The 15,270-nt window shown below is 51.2% G+C and overlaps 1 protein-coding gene across 2 annotated transcripts in view; it reads left to right on the plus strand.

Annotated features, from left to right (window-relative positions):
• Nucleotides 1–1,268: 1,268 nt before the first annotated feature.
• The window catches only part of LOC144807670 (uncharacterized), a 329,338-nt gene continuing 315,336 nt past the window's right edge, over nucleotides 1,269–15,270 (plus strand). For both annotated transcript variants that reach the window (XR_013606375.1, XM_078673304.1), the window contains exon 1: nucleotides 1,269–1,375. The gene's annotated coding sequence lies outside the window, so the exon portion shown is untranslated. The remainder of the gene's footprint in view (nucleotides 1,376–15,270) is intronic.

Raw genomic sequence — 15,270 nt, forward strand, 5'->3', positions numbered from 1 at the left:
ATGATCCCTCGGGGGGGTCTGTACAAGGAGTGACCGGTGACTGACCCTCTTATGCTCCCTCGGAGGGTCTGTACAAGGAGTGACCGGTGACTGACCCTCTTATGATCCCTCGGAGGGTCTGTACATGGAGTGACCGGTGACTGACCCTCTTATGATCCCTCGGGGGTCTGTACAAGGGGTGACCGGTGACTGACCCTCTTATGCTCCCTCGGAGGGTGTGTACAAGGAGTGACCGATGACTGACCCTCTTATGATCCCTCGGGGGGGTCTGTACAAGGAGTGACCGGTGACTGACCCTCTTATGATCCCTCGGAGGGTCTGTACAAGGGGTGACCGGTGACTGACCCTCTTATGATCCCTCGGAGGGTCTGTACAAGGAGTGACCGGTGACTGACCCTCTTATGATCCCTCGGGGGGGTCTGTACAAGGAGTGACCGGTGACTGACCCTCTTATGATCCCTCGGAGGGTCTGTACAAGGGGTGACCGGTGACTGACCCTCTTATGATCCCTCGGGGGGGTCTGTACAAGGAGTGACCGGTGACTGACCCTCTTATGATCCCTCGGAGGGTCTGTACAAGTAGTGACCGATGACTGACTCAGCTTCTTCAACACTTCAATGCTCCCCCCGCCCGTCCCATGACCACACTGGGAGCCTGGCAGCTCCAAGCTTCTCCCAGCCCCAGTGTCTGTTTAATGTCCCAGATACAAAGCGTCAATGCGCCTTAGAAACGGGGGTTGCTGCAGCCAGGCTTAGAATGGTCAGTCTCACGCGCCGGGCAACTGCGCATGCGTAGAAAACAGACACTGTCTCCAGCACGCGCAAAAATGACAGTCCCAATGGAGCTTGGAAACTGGGATTAGAGTGCCTCACCTCTCCTTGTGCACCGCTCAGTGGGGGCAGCAGGGCCTGGGGGAGAGGCTAAGTCCGGCACCGGGGGCCCGGCTGCCTGTGAGGAGTGGGGCCCGGTGTGTTTATTGCCCCAGGAGTGACGCGCGCGCTCACGCCGAGCGACAGGCGCGCGAACAAAACAATGCGTCTCACTGCTGCGCACGCGCAGGACCGCTCGTCACTGCTGCGCATGTGTGGAGCGAAGACATTCCTTTCTATCGCCGAGTCGGGACCTTGCACGAAGTGCAGCCTGTGAACTACCCTGGACAGAAGACACTGAGTCTCACTAAGACACTGAGTCTCACTGCGCCTGCGCAGAGGCGAGACTATCCCCGCTCATAGCGCCTGCGCAGAGGAGAGACACTTCCCCCACAGAGGAGCCGAACCGCGGGGCTCCTTGGTGGAGTTACCCCGCGCTCATGGTTCAGTCCTGGCCTCAGGCTCAACAGGAGGAGGCCCGACCCCAGCAGGGAGCACAGGACCAGGTGAGGTCAAGAGATACAAATACTGCCTGGTGCTGGAGGGTCTCGAGCCTGCTCTCCGGGGTTCATCTGTTGTTGCATCGATCGGTGATTATTTTGTCTCAACAATGCTCATTGACCCTCTCTGCTGGGGTTGGGTCTCTTTTCAAGGCCTCAGCAAACGGTGACAAGTCTGTGATGAGAAGATCGACTTGAATCCCGTTTGTGGCTCTCCCCAGAGTGAAGGGGGGCCGCCCCGTCAATCGAAAGTGAAAGAACGCACTCCCAGGCAGCACCGACTGCGCCTCATTGCACCTGGGCCTGGGCCTGGGCCTGCACAGCATCATCTGATGAGGCTAAAACTCCCCCAAATATGACTCAACCTCACTAGGCCCTCAGAAACCAGGCAGCGGTCAGCCAATGCCCATCAGGTAAACAAGCATTGGCAACGCACTCCCAGGCAGCACCGACTGCGCCTCATTGTACCTGGGCCTGGGCCTGGGCCTGCACAGCATCATCTGATGAGGATAAAACTCCCCCAAATATGACTCAACCTCACTAGGCCCTCAGTAACCAAGCAGCACCGACTGCGCCTCATTGCACCTGGGCTGGGCCTGCACAGCATCATCTGATGAGGCTAAAACTCCCCCAAATATGACTCAACCTCACTAGGGCCTCAGTAACCAAGCAGCACCGACTGCGCCTCATTGCACCTGGGCTGGGCCTGCACAGCATCATCTGATGAGGCTAAAACTCCCCCAAATATGACTCTACCTCACTAGGGCCTCAGTGACCAGGTAGCAGTCAGCCAATGCCCATCAGGTAAACAAGCATTGGCATCGCCAGTAGGTCTCGTCTCTGGGGCCTTACAAGTGTTTAGTTATCCAGCACAATTTCCTTGGTGCAACAACATCAACTGTTGCATGGCTAAACACTTATAAGGTCCCAAAGGCGAGACCTATTGGCTATGCCAATGCTTGTTTTAATTGGTTCCTGTTTGTGCCTTTTAGAGATGCATGCTTCTGTTTCGTCCTCGTGTCTAACTACTCCCGCATTTTGTTGATCTAGGTCAGTTTTTTTTTCCAAACTGGGGTCCGCGGACCCCCAGGGATCCGTGATACATTCCCAGGGGGTCCGTAGGAAGTAGTTTTAAAAACACAGAAAAGTTTCCTGTATAATTAGCAGCTTTCGAGCAACAATAAAAGTGTCAAGATAATGCCAGTGATTTATGTACCTGCTGGAGAGAGATGAGAGTTTTTTCAGAGGCAGCTTTGACTTAACTAATGTAGCACAGAGGGTTAATGTGCCTACTGCAAAGTAAGTGTAACATGCATTTTTAAAAGCAGTCTTTTATGTGCATAGGTCCGTGGTTACTGCTTTTGTTACTGTGAACTTCATAAGTGACAAACGTAATCTAGCAGAGGGACCTATAAACTGTCATCAAAGAGCTGCTTGCAAACTGCATGGTACCAGTTAGTAACTTATATTTTGGCCCAGTTATTCATTATCCTGATTCTGCTAAAAAGATTTATTTGGGTGGAAATACATTGTTAATGCTAAAGTTAGTGCTAGCCACTGTGTTATGTTCTGAATTTTGAGTTTGTGCTTTTCCAGACCAAGCACTATTTAAAAATGCCTACCAGTATAAATGACATGTTAATACTACACCTTGTAGTCCCCTTTACCTTATGTAACATTTTCTATACACTGATTTACATGTATGATTCATTGTCTCTATATATGTGTGATGTAAAGTGCTCTGACATCCTAGAATGGTATGAGAGATGCTATAAAACAAATGAAATACATGTGAGAGGGGCTATTTCTTCGATATAAAATACTAAGGGCCAGATGTACGACCAGTTTATATATGCGCAAACGGATTCGCAATCCCGCTTGAGCATGCAAAAACCTATTGGGCCATGTACATAGCCTATTTCGTGAGTCGCAATTTTTTTGCGACTCGATAAATAGGTTTTGCAACTTGCTATTTGGAAGGGGCATTCCCTTCCAAATAGCGAGTCTCAAAACCATATACACATTTTTTGCGACTGTAATAGCGGACGCAAAACACTTGCAATTACCACCTACTTCAAGTAGATGGTAATGCATTCGCAAATGGGAAGGGGTCCCCAGGGAAATGCATGCAAAATTATTTTTTAATGGCAGGCAGTGGTCCCAGGGACCACTGCCTGCCCATGAAAAATGTAACGAAAACGTTTCATTTACTTTTTTTTAAAATGCATGGAAAACGAGCTGCATTTTTAAAAAGAAAACTGCTTTATTGAAAAGCAGTCCCAGACATGGTGGTCTGCTGAGCCTAGCAGGCCACCATCCCTGGAAGGTCTGGCATTCCCAATGGGCTCGCAAATTGCGAGAGGCTCATTAATATTAATGAGCCTCGCAATTTGCGACCTCCTTGGGAATCCCAAACAGTTTTAAACACACTGTTGTACAGTTCATTTAGCGACTCACAATTAGCCACTCGCAATGTGTCGCCAATTGCGAGGCGCTAAATTAAATGGTTGTACATCTGGCCCCAAAATCCTTAGTACTTTGAGTATTTGTTTTCTGTGCACATGTGTTTTTTTTAATTACTGTTTTAATATTTGAAATTTAACTCATACAAATTGCTTGGGGGTCCCCGGCTTCCAGTGGTGACTCAATGGGGCTCCTCAGGACTCAAAAGTTTGGGAACCACTGATCTAGGTCATGGGTACTCACAAACATTTTCTCGGGGCCGCAAAGTTTGGTCTGTGGTGTGACCGAGTGCCGCACTGATGCCAGCGGGGTGTAAAGTCGGGGTAGGGAAACAAAGCATGTATATCTAGTGGCTGCCTTTAAGAATGAAGGTGGTCCTAAAGTTAAAGGCCTAGTCACTTCATTTTCCTAACTGCAATTAACCTTTAAATAAGTGTTTGCTGTATATGTACGTTTCTTTTTCATGTTAGTTCTGAGTCGAGTAAACGGCAGCCCAGTGCTGCTGCTGCCCAGGAGTCCGCATGTAAAGGCCTGGAGGGCCTTATGCGGCCCCCGGGCCGTACTTTGAGTATCAGTGATCTAGATCCTCCCGGCGACCACCCCAGCTACATGTGTATTTCAGTGTTCTTCAAAAAGAGGTCGCAGTTGAGCAGACAGCCTTGTCACGTCTTCAAGGAAATGTGAGTGTGACGAGGCTGGTGTATTTATTCACCACTTGTGTCCCTCCGTCCTCACGTAAGCCACAATTTGTGACACATTTGCTATTTTAAGGATTGTAATAACATCACTTTTGTATATTTAAGTCCATACAGATACTCAAAACAGCAAACCGCAAGTACAAAAATGAAAAGTACAGGGGGCACGAGCCCTAAACAAAACAAAAAATAGGTTTCAGAGGGGCAGGGTTTGTTAATTAGCATAGGCAGTGTGCAGTAATGTCACAGAGAGGGACATTGCAAATCTATAATGCCTCTCTTTAATGGTAATGAACCGTCATTCACGTAATATAAGCACGCACATGAGCAGCGTATACCCTCATGTACATGAATAAAGAAGTCTTAAATGTATTTTGGTACAACAATGTGGGAGAGTTTTAATGAAACGTGGGGAAACATGTTAACATTGACTTTTATTGGGCAGAGCAAGTTTCCAGTGGGAGAAAGCTAAAATATTGTAATGCATGATATAGAATGAATATAGTGCTCTCTGAATCTGACTTTCATATCTATGTACTTTTTTTACTGCATTGCACAGATATTCTATGCAGTAGTCTATTATTATTTTCCTTTTGCATGATAGCTGTGCATTACAGTTAGCTTATAGATGCCACTTCTTCAGCTATTCACTAATGGTGAGCATTTTTATTTTGGTGCCCGTAAACATTCTCTATCTCAGTGCGACCCTGACAGTTGGCAGCCCACTGGCGATTCATTTGATTTTTTTTTTTTAAACAGTTTTTATTGCAGACTTATGATATACAGAGTACATGTATTTAGGTATCGTTCTCCTGCTGTCAGCGCCCCTCAGCATTCGCTGACTGTTGTACACGGCCTTCAAGCCCACAACCCGGAGGTCGGGCGGCGTCATGCAACGTAACTCTAATCTCAGTGGTGCAGTGACAGTTGCAGCCGTTTCGCAGGGAATTCTCTTGTCCACATTTACTTTTCTCCCCTCTCAAACCCCCCCACATCAATTTAACATTCCAACTCCCCTCCCATCCCCCTATTAGTCCCTCCACCTACGCCTGAGCTCGCGGTTAGCCTGCGTTCATGAATGTAGTCAGGAGTCGATATATGTCTAAGTGATAGATGTATCCTGTGTGTTGTCGGGGGCTGTAGTATGTAAGTTGTGAGTGCCCTCTCTGTCTAGGGATGTGCTGTCAAGTAAGGCTTGCACAAGCGTTTCCCATGCAGCTGCTGCCTCTAACGCTTTGTCATCTGCTTTGCGGCGAGCTTGTTGATATCGGAGCGTGCTCTCACAAGCTGCCCATTTCAGGAACTCATTAACCCATCGCCTGTATAAAGGGCCCGTTCTCGATTTCCAGTTTCTCGTTATTTCTCATTTGGCCAAGAGAAGGCCCATATCTATAAATTTACTTGTGATCTTATTTTTTGGCGTGTGAGGGAACCAGTGCAATATACTAATGGCATTATCATAATGTAACCCTCAGTCTGTTATTTCGTTAAGCGTCTCGCCAATCTCCTGCCAGTATTCTCGCAGGTGAGGACAATCCCATAGCATGTGGCCCAGTTCCACTCGCCCCGCAGTGCATCTGGGGCATGCCGCGTCAGCCACCCCAAAATATTTCCCAATTTTACCAGGTGTTAATTAAGCTCTATGGAGAACATAAAAGTGTATTAGCTGGAAGCGTGCATTTCTTGTGCTCTTTCGCGCTCGCCTCACTATTTGTGTCCAAGTTGTGTCGGGGATCTCCGTGTTGAGGTCCGATTCCCATTTAGCTTTCAATACCATCAGCGGCTGTAAAGTCTCCCGGAGCATCCTAGAGTAGAGGCATGTCACCGCTTTATAAGTGCCTGCTGCCATCATGGTATATTGGCAGGCCATGGATGTCGTGGGTTCCAAGAGCCCTTCCCTCCAGTGTGCCTGCATGGCCCTGGTCACCGCGGCGTGCAGTAAGTATCCCCCCCCTCGGCAGGTCGTAACAGTCTTGTAAAGACTGATACGGTAGTAGCACACCATCTTCGTACAGGTCGCCAATCATTTGTAACCCTGCGTCCTCCCAGATATGAAACCGTGACCAGTCTCCGCCGTGGTGGAGCGCCGTCACCATTCCCAGCGGTATCTCAGGCGCGTACCGATGACTCACGCCCGCTCGGCGCTGTGAACGGTTCCAGCAAAGCCTGAACGTTTGCTCTTCCAGGGACAAGTCTCTGAGGGAGAGCTTCTGCTGCAGTGTGATATAAGCCAAGATATGGCGTGGGTTGCCTATGTCCCTCTCTTGTTCCGGGCCTCGGAACACCCTCGCTACCTCCTGCGTAAAAATCTGCAATTGTGCAGCTATATAATAAAGCTCGAAGTCAGGGACCGCCAGTCCCCCTTCGTCCGTTTGGCACTAGCGATTCATTTGATGTTTACTAAATACCAAGCAGTTGGGGTATACCTGCTACTTGCTACCAAATGAGTGTTTGGACACACAACAAACTGGAACAAGCATTTGCAATGCAATTGGTCTCACATTTACGCAAGTTTGAGCTATTGGCATTGTAAATGATAATGCCTTTTATTTATGTTTTGGGTTTCAAAACATAAATAAAATGCTTTGTTATTTACAATCTCAATAGCTTAAACTCGTGTAAATGCGCTACCTGTTGCATTGCAAATGCTTGTTATCTTCAGTCTCATGGTCTTTTTAGTAACATTAGAAAACTTAAATTTGAAGCTTTTGTGTGGGCTCTTATGGCCTAGGGCGCTGTACACACAACCATACATTTCTAATTTGTTGTCAACAAAGTTTGAATTTGAATGATTCTGCCCCGGTTTAACCAAAAGCTGTCAGTTACTGAAACATTTTGCATAGTGTATTTTCCTGTCAACAAATAAACATGTGTGTGGCATAAATGCCTCAGTGGCCGCTTACTTCCTTGAAGTACTATTTTCCTTACAGTAAAGTCCCCAATTTAATTATATTCAAATGGCATTATATTTATGGAATTCCCCTTTCCCACCCCACAACAGAAGCAATCCTATCGATTACCTAGATACTTGTGTGTGTGGTTTGATTGCCACAGTTGTCCTTGAGGACTCCGGTTCTGGTGTGCATTACTGGGTCAATGGTGAAGCTGGACATATACTGTTTGAAGAAGTTATGTCCAGTGGTCCTTTTTGCAGCGGCTATAAACCACTCGCACCTCTTTGTCCCATGCTCCACTGGCATCCCACGGATTTTTCATGGAAGATTAAATCTGCCCCTGTAAGTGTATCCCGCCCCTGGGAAGCCAGTGGGATCTATTCAAAGCCAATGGCCTGTTACATTAAACCACGCGAGCTACCGAGGCAGAACCCACAGATGGCCGCCGCGGTGCGTGCATCTGCGGCGCGGCGGCCGTGCTCTCAGGGCTTCTACGCGCTTGGTTTCTTGGCCGCCAGGTATAAAATTACTGTAGCACCAAGGCCGCAGGCCACAGCTCTCATTCAGTCAATTTTTTCGTAAATGTATTGTTTGGGTGAGGGATTAAGTTTCTCTTAATTTCCAACAAGAAGAGGACTTTTCTGCAGATGCGCCACTGAAAAATCTGTTAACGTTATTCATTGCATAGGAAATTAAGGTGGTGGACATGGTGGTGGTGGATGCGGTGGTGGTGTACATGGTGGTGGTGGTGGATGTGGTGGTGGACATAGTGGTGGTGGTAAACTTGGTGGTGGTGGATGTGGTGGTGGTGGATATGCTGGTGGTGGGGGTGGTGGTGGACATTGTGGTGGACATGGTGGTGGTAGACGTGGTGGTGGTGGACGTGGTGGTGATTGACGAGGTGGTGATGGACGCGTTGGTGTTGGACACAGTGGTGGTGGACGCGGTGGTGGACGTGGTGGTGGTGGACGTGGTGGTGGTGGCGTGGTGGTGGTGGATGTGGGGGTGGATGTGGTGGTGGACATGGTGGTGGACATGGTGGACGTGGATGTGGTGTTGATGGACATGGTGGTGATGGATGTGGTGGTGGTAGACGTGGTGGTGGCCTCGTGGTGAACGTGGTGGTGGACATGGTGGTGGTGGTGGTGGAGGTGGTGGTTGTGGACGTGGTGGTGGTGGGGGTGGATGTGGTGGTGGATGTGGTTGTTGTGGATGTGGTGGTGGTGTATGTTATGGTGGTGGACGTGATGGTGGTGGATGTAGTGGTGGACGTGGTGGTGGACATGGTGTTGTTAGTGGTTGTGGTGGTGGATGTGGTGGACATGGTGGTGGTGGACGTGGTGGTGGTAGATGTGGTGGTGGTGGTGGACGCAGTGGTGGTGGATGCGGTGGTGGTGGACGTAGTGGTGGTGGACATAGTGGTGGTGGACGTAGTGGTGATGGACGTGGTGGTGGACATAGTGGTGGTGGACATAGTGGTGGTGGACATGGTGGTGGTGGACGTGATGGTGGTGGATGTGGTGGTGGTGGACGTGGTAGTAGTGGACATGGTGGTGGTGGACGTGGTAGTGGTGGACGTGGTGGTGGATGTGGTGGTTGTAGTGGATGTGGTGGAGTGGATGTGATGGTGGTGGTGGTGGATGTGGTGGTGATGGTAGTGGTGGTGGACGTGGTGGTGGTGGGTGTGGTGCTGGTTGACGTGGTGGTGGTGGAGGTGGGTGTCGTGGTGGTGGTGGTGGTGGACATGGTGGTGGGGAACGTGGTGGATGTGGTGGTGGTGTACGAGGTGGTGGTGGTGGAAATCGTGGTGGTGGATGTGGTGGTGTTGATGGAGGTGGTGGTGGATGCGGTGGTGGTGGACATGGTGGTGGTGGTGGACGGGGTGGTGGATGTGGTGGTGGTGGACATGGTGGTGGACATGGCGGTGGTGGACGTGGTGGTGGTGGACATGGTGATGGTGGTAGACATGGTGGTGGTGGACGTGGTGGACATGGTGGTGGTGGACGTGGTGGTGGTGGTAGATGTGGTGGATGTGGTGGACATGGTGGTGGTGGACGTGGTAGTGGTGGACGTGGTGATGGTGGTGGACATGGTGGTGGTGGACGTGGTGGACATGGTGGTAGTGGTGGTGGTGGACATGGTGGAGGTGGTGGTGGTGGACGTGGTGATGGTGGTGGACATGGTGGTGGTGGACATGGTGGTGGTGGTAGTGGTGGTGGTGGACATGGTGGAGGTGGTGGTGATGGATGTGGTGGTGATGGACATGGTGGTGGTTGTGGTGGTTGTGGTTGAGTTGGTGGTGGTGGATGTGGTGGTGGTGGACGTGGTGGTGATGGATGCAGTGGTGTTGAACGCGGTGGTGGATGTGGGGGTGGACGTGGTGGTGGATGTGGATGTGGTGGTGGTGGACGTGGTGGTGGCCTCGTGGTGGCCATGGTGGCGGTGATGGACATGGTGGTGGTGGACATGGTGGTATTGATGGATGTGGTGGACATTGTGGTGGTGGATGTAGTGGTGGTGGATGTGGTGGTGGACGTGGATGTGGTGGTGGTCTCATGGTGGATGTGGTGCCGTGTTGGTGGTGGTGGACATGGTGGTGGTGGATGTGGTGGACCTGGTGGTGGTAGACGTAGTAGTGGTGGATATGGTGGTGGAGGAGGTGGTGGTTGTGGACGTGGTGGTGGTGGTGGTGGATGTGGCGGTGGTGGATGTGGTGCTGGTCGACATGGTGGTGATGCACGCAGTGGTGGTGGACGCGGTGGTAGTGGATGTGGGGGTGGACGTCGTGGTGGATGTGGTGGTGGTGGACGTGGTGGTGGTAAATGTGGTGATGGACTCGTGATGGCCGTGGTGGTGGTGGTGGACATGGTGGTGGTGTGATGCACATGGTGGTGGTGGGCGCGGTGGTGGATGTGGTGGACATGGTGGTGATGGACGTAGTGGTGGTGGATGTGGTGGTGGTGGTGGAGGTGGTGGTGGTAGTGGATGTGGTGGTGGTGGACATGGTGGTGGAGGATGTGGTGGTGGACGTGGTGGTGGAGGTGATGTTGTTAGTGGATGTGGTTGTGGTGGACGTGGTGGTGGACATGGTGGTGGTGGTCATGGTGGTGGTGGATGTGGTGGACCTGGTGGAGGTGGTGGTTGTGGACGTGGTGGTGGTGGTGGGGTTGGTGTTGGATGTGGTGGTGGTGGTGGATGTGGTGGTGGACGTGGTGGTGGAGGTGATGTTGTTAGTGGATGTGGATGTGGTGGTGGTGGTGGACGTGGTGGACACGGTGGTGGTGGACGTGGTGGTAGTGGACATGGTGGTGGTGGACGTGGTGGTGGATGTGGTGGACCTGGTGGTGGTGGATGTGGTGGTGCTATATGTGGTGGTGGTTGACACGGTGGTGGTGGACGTGGTGGACGCGGTGGTGGTGGACGTGGTGGTAATGGACGTGGTGGTGGTGGACGTGGAGGTGGACATGGTGGTGGTGGACATGATAGTGGTGGACGTGGTGGTGGACGTGGTTGGTGGTAGTAGGGGACGTGGTGGATGTAGTGGTGGACGTGGTGGTGGACGTGTTGGTGGTAGTGGACATGGTGATGGTGGACGTGGTGGTGGATGTTGTGGTGGTGGTAGTGGTGTTGGACGTGGTGGTGGTGGGTGTGTGGGTGGTGTACGTGGTGGTGGTGTAAGTGGGTGTTGTGGTGGTGGTGGACATGGTGGTGGTGAATGTGGTGGATGTGGTGGTGGTGGACGTGTTGGTGGTGGTTGTGGATGTGGTGGTGGTGTTGGACATGGTGGTGGTGGTGGACATGGTGGTGGACGCGGTGATGGTGGACATGGTGGTGGTGGACGGGTTGGTGGTGGTGGTGGACGTGGTGGTGGTGGTGGACGTGATGGTGGTGGACGTATTGGACGTGGTGATGGTGGTGGACGTGGTGGTGGTGGATGTGGTGATGGTAGTGGACATGGTGGTGGATGTGGTGGACATGGTGGTGGTGGACGTGGTGGTGGTGGATGTGGTGCTGGTGGTAGATGTGGTGGAGGTGGGTGTGGTGGTGGTGGATATACGTGGTGGTGGTGGACATGGTGGTGGTGGACATAGTAGTGGTGAATGTGGTGGTGGTGGATCTGGTGGTCACGTGGTGGTGGTGGTAGGTGTGGTGGTGATGGATGTGGTGGTGGTGGACGTGGTGGTTGTGGACATGGTGGTGATGGACGTGGTGGTGATGGACGTGGTGGTGGTAGACGTGATGGTGGACATGGTGGTGGTGGACGTGGTGGTGTATGTGGTGGACATGGTTGTAGTGGATGTGGTGGTGGTGGACATGGTGGTGGAGGTGGGTGTGGTGGTGGACGTGGTGGTGGTGGACATGGTGGTGGTGGACGTAGTGGTGGTGGATGTGGTATGATAGACGTGGTCGTGGTGGTGGTGGACATGGTGGTGGGGGATGTGGTGGATGTGGTGGTGGTGGATGTGGTGGTGGTGTTGGATGTGGTGGTGGTAGAGGATGTGGTGGTGTTGGACATGGTAGTGTTGGATGTGGTGGTGGTGGACATGGTAGTGGTGGATGTGGACATGGTGGTGGTGGTGGACGTGGTGATGGTGGTGGACATGGTGGTGGTGGACATGATGGTGGTGGATGTGATTGTGGTGGATGTGGTGGTGGTGATGGACGTGGTGGACATGGTGGTGGTGGACATGTAGCACAGAATTCCCGGGAGCTATAAATACACGCTGAAGTCAAAATCCTTGCTTTATATTGATTTTACGCGTGGACGATCCCGTCCCACGCAGTGCAAACCCTGTGCGCAGCCAGTATTTTGTGTGGGACAGGCGGTTCAGCGTTACTTGCATCTCGGAGTGTGCCAGATGTTTACTACCAGATATAAGTTTTATGGACATCACGAATATTGGCCTTTTCATAGATCAGGTTTTTCCCCAATGTACAACTTGAACACAGCAATCCGCCACAAACAAACAATATTTCCTCGAAAAAGAGCTACTTTCTCGCAAGTTCCCATTAAAAATGCTTTCCTTCCCATTATCAAACCCTGTGCTGGTTAATGATCTTTTCATATCGGAACAAATTAAAAGGAGCAGCATTTAAAATGTTAACATAATAACCCACAAGCAGATATCTTCGCAGACTAGGGTCCTTAAGCGCAGTATTGGCGAAAATTACAGAAAATCTGTGAAGGAACACAGACATTGACATTTTACTCTAGGGCAATCCCCACACACGCATGTAAGCACGTACACACGCACCATTCTCTGTTCTTGATCACAGAGCTATCTATGGGACATGTCAAATTAAAGTGGTATTCATAGTGTGCGGCCTGCTGTGTTTTTCTGAGTGATTACACCCCTGTGCGTGTGGATTACCCATACCTTAGAATACTCATGAGCGGCAGGAGTAAACAGCTGCGGAATAACTGCCCCCTGCTGACTCATGGCATGCAATCCTACTCGGAGCCTCGTATACCACACATGTAATAATACAGAACAGAGCACCCTTTCGAGTGGATGGCAGTGTAGGCCACATAACTTTCAACCCAGTAACCCCCCCATGCATGCACTCATCCTGCACACACTTTCCTTAAAGCGACTTCCTAGCTGGTGACCCGCATGCATGCACTCACCCTGCAAACACTTTCCTTAAAGCGACTTCCTAGCTGGTGACCCCCATGCATGCCTTCACCCTGCACACACTTTTGTTGCAATAACTTCCTAGCCAGTGACCCCCCATGCACGCACTTACCTTGCACACACTTTCCTTGCGGTGACTTCCTAGCTGGTATTCACCATGCACGCACTCACCCTGCACACACTCACCCTGCAGTGGCTAGTGGCTACCTAGCTGGTGACCCCCTTTGCACACACTTTTCTTGCAGTGACTTCCTAATCGGCTGTGGTGACTTCCTAGCTGGTGACCCTCATACACGCACTCCCCCTGCACACACTTTGTTGTAATGACTTTCTGCAAGAAGCCTCTCTATGCACAATCTCACTGACACACTCCCTCTGATATAACGTCTGCACAATGGTTCCCGGTGCACACATTTCTTGGAAGACACACGCCTTGCACGCACTTTCCATGAGGGGTGTCACAGCGATATATATACCGCCAGCGCGTTTTCAGGGCATCAGTGATGTATCACGCACTGCTGGCAGACAGTTGTTCTCAGACACTACCTGCACTCACAGTCCCCTCACAATCACGCTGCACACACCTTCAACGAGCAGCCCTTCATCGCTGCACACATTCCTCCAGCAGACAGTCATTACACACACTGGTTCACCCTCTCCTTGCTTCCTCACCACCTGCACGGATGCAACTTTCACACTATGATTCCATACACTCACTATCACCCGTACACACATCCACTCTCCCCACAGTGACTTCTTGCAGTGTGCGCCCTATTCACACCTCAACCACACGCGTGCACACACAGTCCCGGTAGACAGGGACTTCCCCTCCCATACAAACTCACTCCTTTCAAGATCTCCCTGTGACGGCTCACTACCAGACGCGCACCTCTGATCACTCCCCGAGTTACACCTTCAACTAGTGACGCGCTGATCGGCCTCCCTCCGTGGGGCATCCAATCTCACACCAGAGGAGCGCCCGTTTACACTCTTATCACACTATCTGCTCCATCCTTTTGTTGTTGTTAGCCACTGCCATGGCACTCCTCACTGTAGTAGTGCCCCCAGCCTCCCCTCTTCAATGCCCTCGATGAAGTCTGCAGCGATCCCCTCCCGTGCACAGCTCCCAGGTACACGTCAGTGTCCTTCTCCCACCAGCAATGTCCCCTCTCCCCCTTGCAAGGCATCCCTTGCCCCCTGCAGCCCCTGTCCCTGAACCTTATGTTACCCTTCTAACCCCCGAATTACTGCTTGTCTACTACTGCCCTTTCGCTCCCTCTTCAGCATATCTGTTACCCCCACCAGGCCCTCTCTCGCTCAAGCAGTGCAGCTTTCACACCACCTGGAGTTCTTTCTCACCTCTAGCAGAGCCCCTCTCACCCTTAGTAGCGCCACTCTCATCCCCAGCAGCACCCCTCAGAGCGTCCTCTCACCACCCCACAGCGCCTCTCACACCCTCGCAGCGCCCATCACACCCGCAGCGCCCATCACACCCTCGCAGCGCCCATCACACCCTCACAGCACCCATTACACCCTTGCAGCGCTGCTCTCACACCAGCTATAGTAATCTCACCTCTTGCAGCCCCCTCTCACCCTTAGCAGCCCCCCTCAAGCTTTGAAGCCATCGCTGTTGCATATTTATCTTATGCAACTAACAACCATTGACAAAGCCAATAGTCCTGGCTTGTAGTAGATGTAATGTTATATATGGATGGAATGGCGAAGCAGCAAAATACCAGTGGGGCGACACACTATGCCGAGCATGTATTTTCAGTTTGGGTTTTTAAGCCACGCCCTTCATTACATCGACCACGTCCCTCTGGGAGCCATCACAAGGTTTTTCATTCCACTTAAAGCCCTTTCTCCGTATAGTGACTTCCTGCTGAACTGGGAGAACAAGTTCACTCAGACTTGGCAGTCAGCTCCAGAGAGACTAATCCATGCCCGGGCCCCTCATCCATTGCCACCTTGTGATTCTTACAGCGTTACAGTTCATATCTCATTCCCCTTATTGGATTTTGTCATTTTAGTGTCATTTTGTTCAATACATTTTACTTTTTTTTTCTATTTTGGTTTGGTTTTTTATTGTTTTTCATTTTGACTTTTACTTTTTTGGTTTCTGCATACATATTTTACATATTACCTTAAGTTAAGCCTGCCTGTTCCGTGCTTAGGTACCAGGGGGTTGATCCTAGGTTAATTGAATGGCTTTG

This window comes from Lissotriton helveticus, chromosome 1_2, assembly GCF_964261635.1.
Source record: "Lissotriton helveticus chromosome 1_2, aLisHel1.1, whole genome shotgun sequence".
Classification (NCBI taxonomy): domain Eukaryota; kingdom Metazoa; phylum Chordata; class Amphibia; order Caudata; family Salamandridae; genus Lissotriton; species Lissotriton helveticus.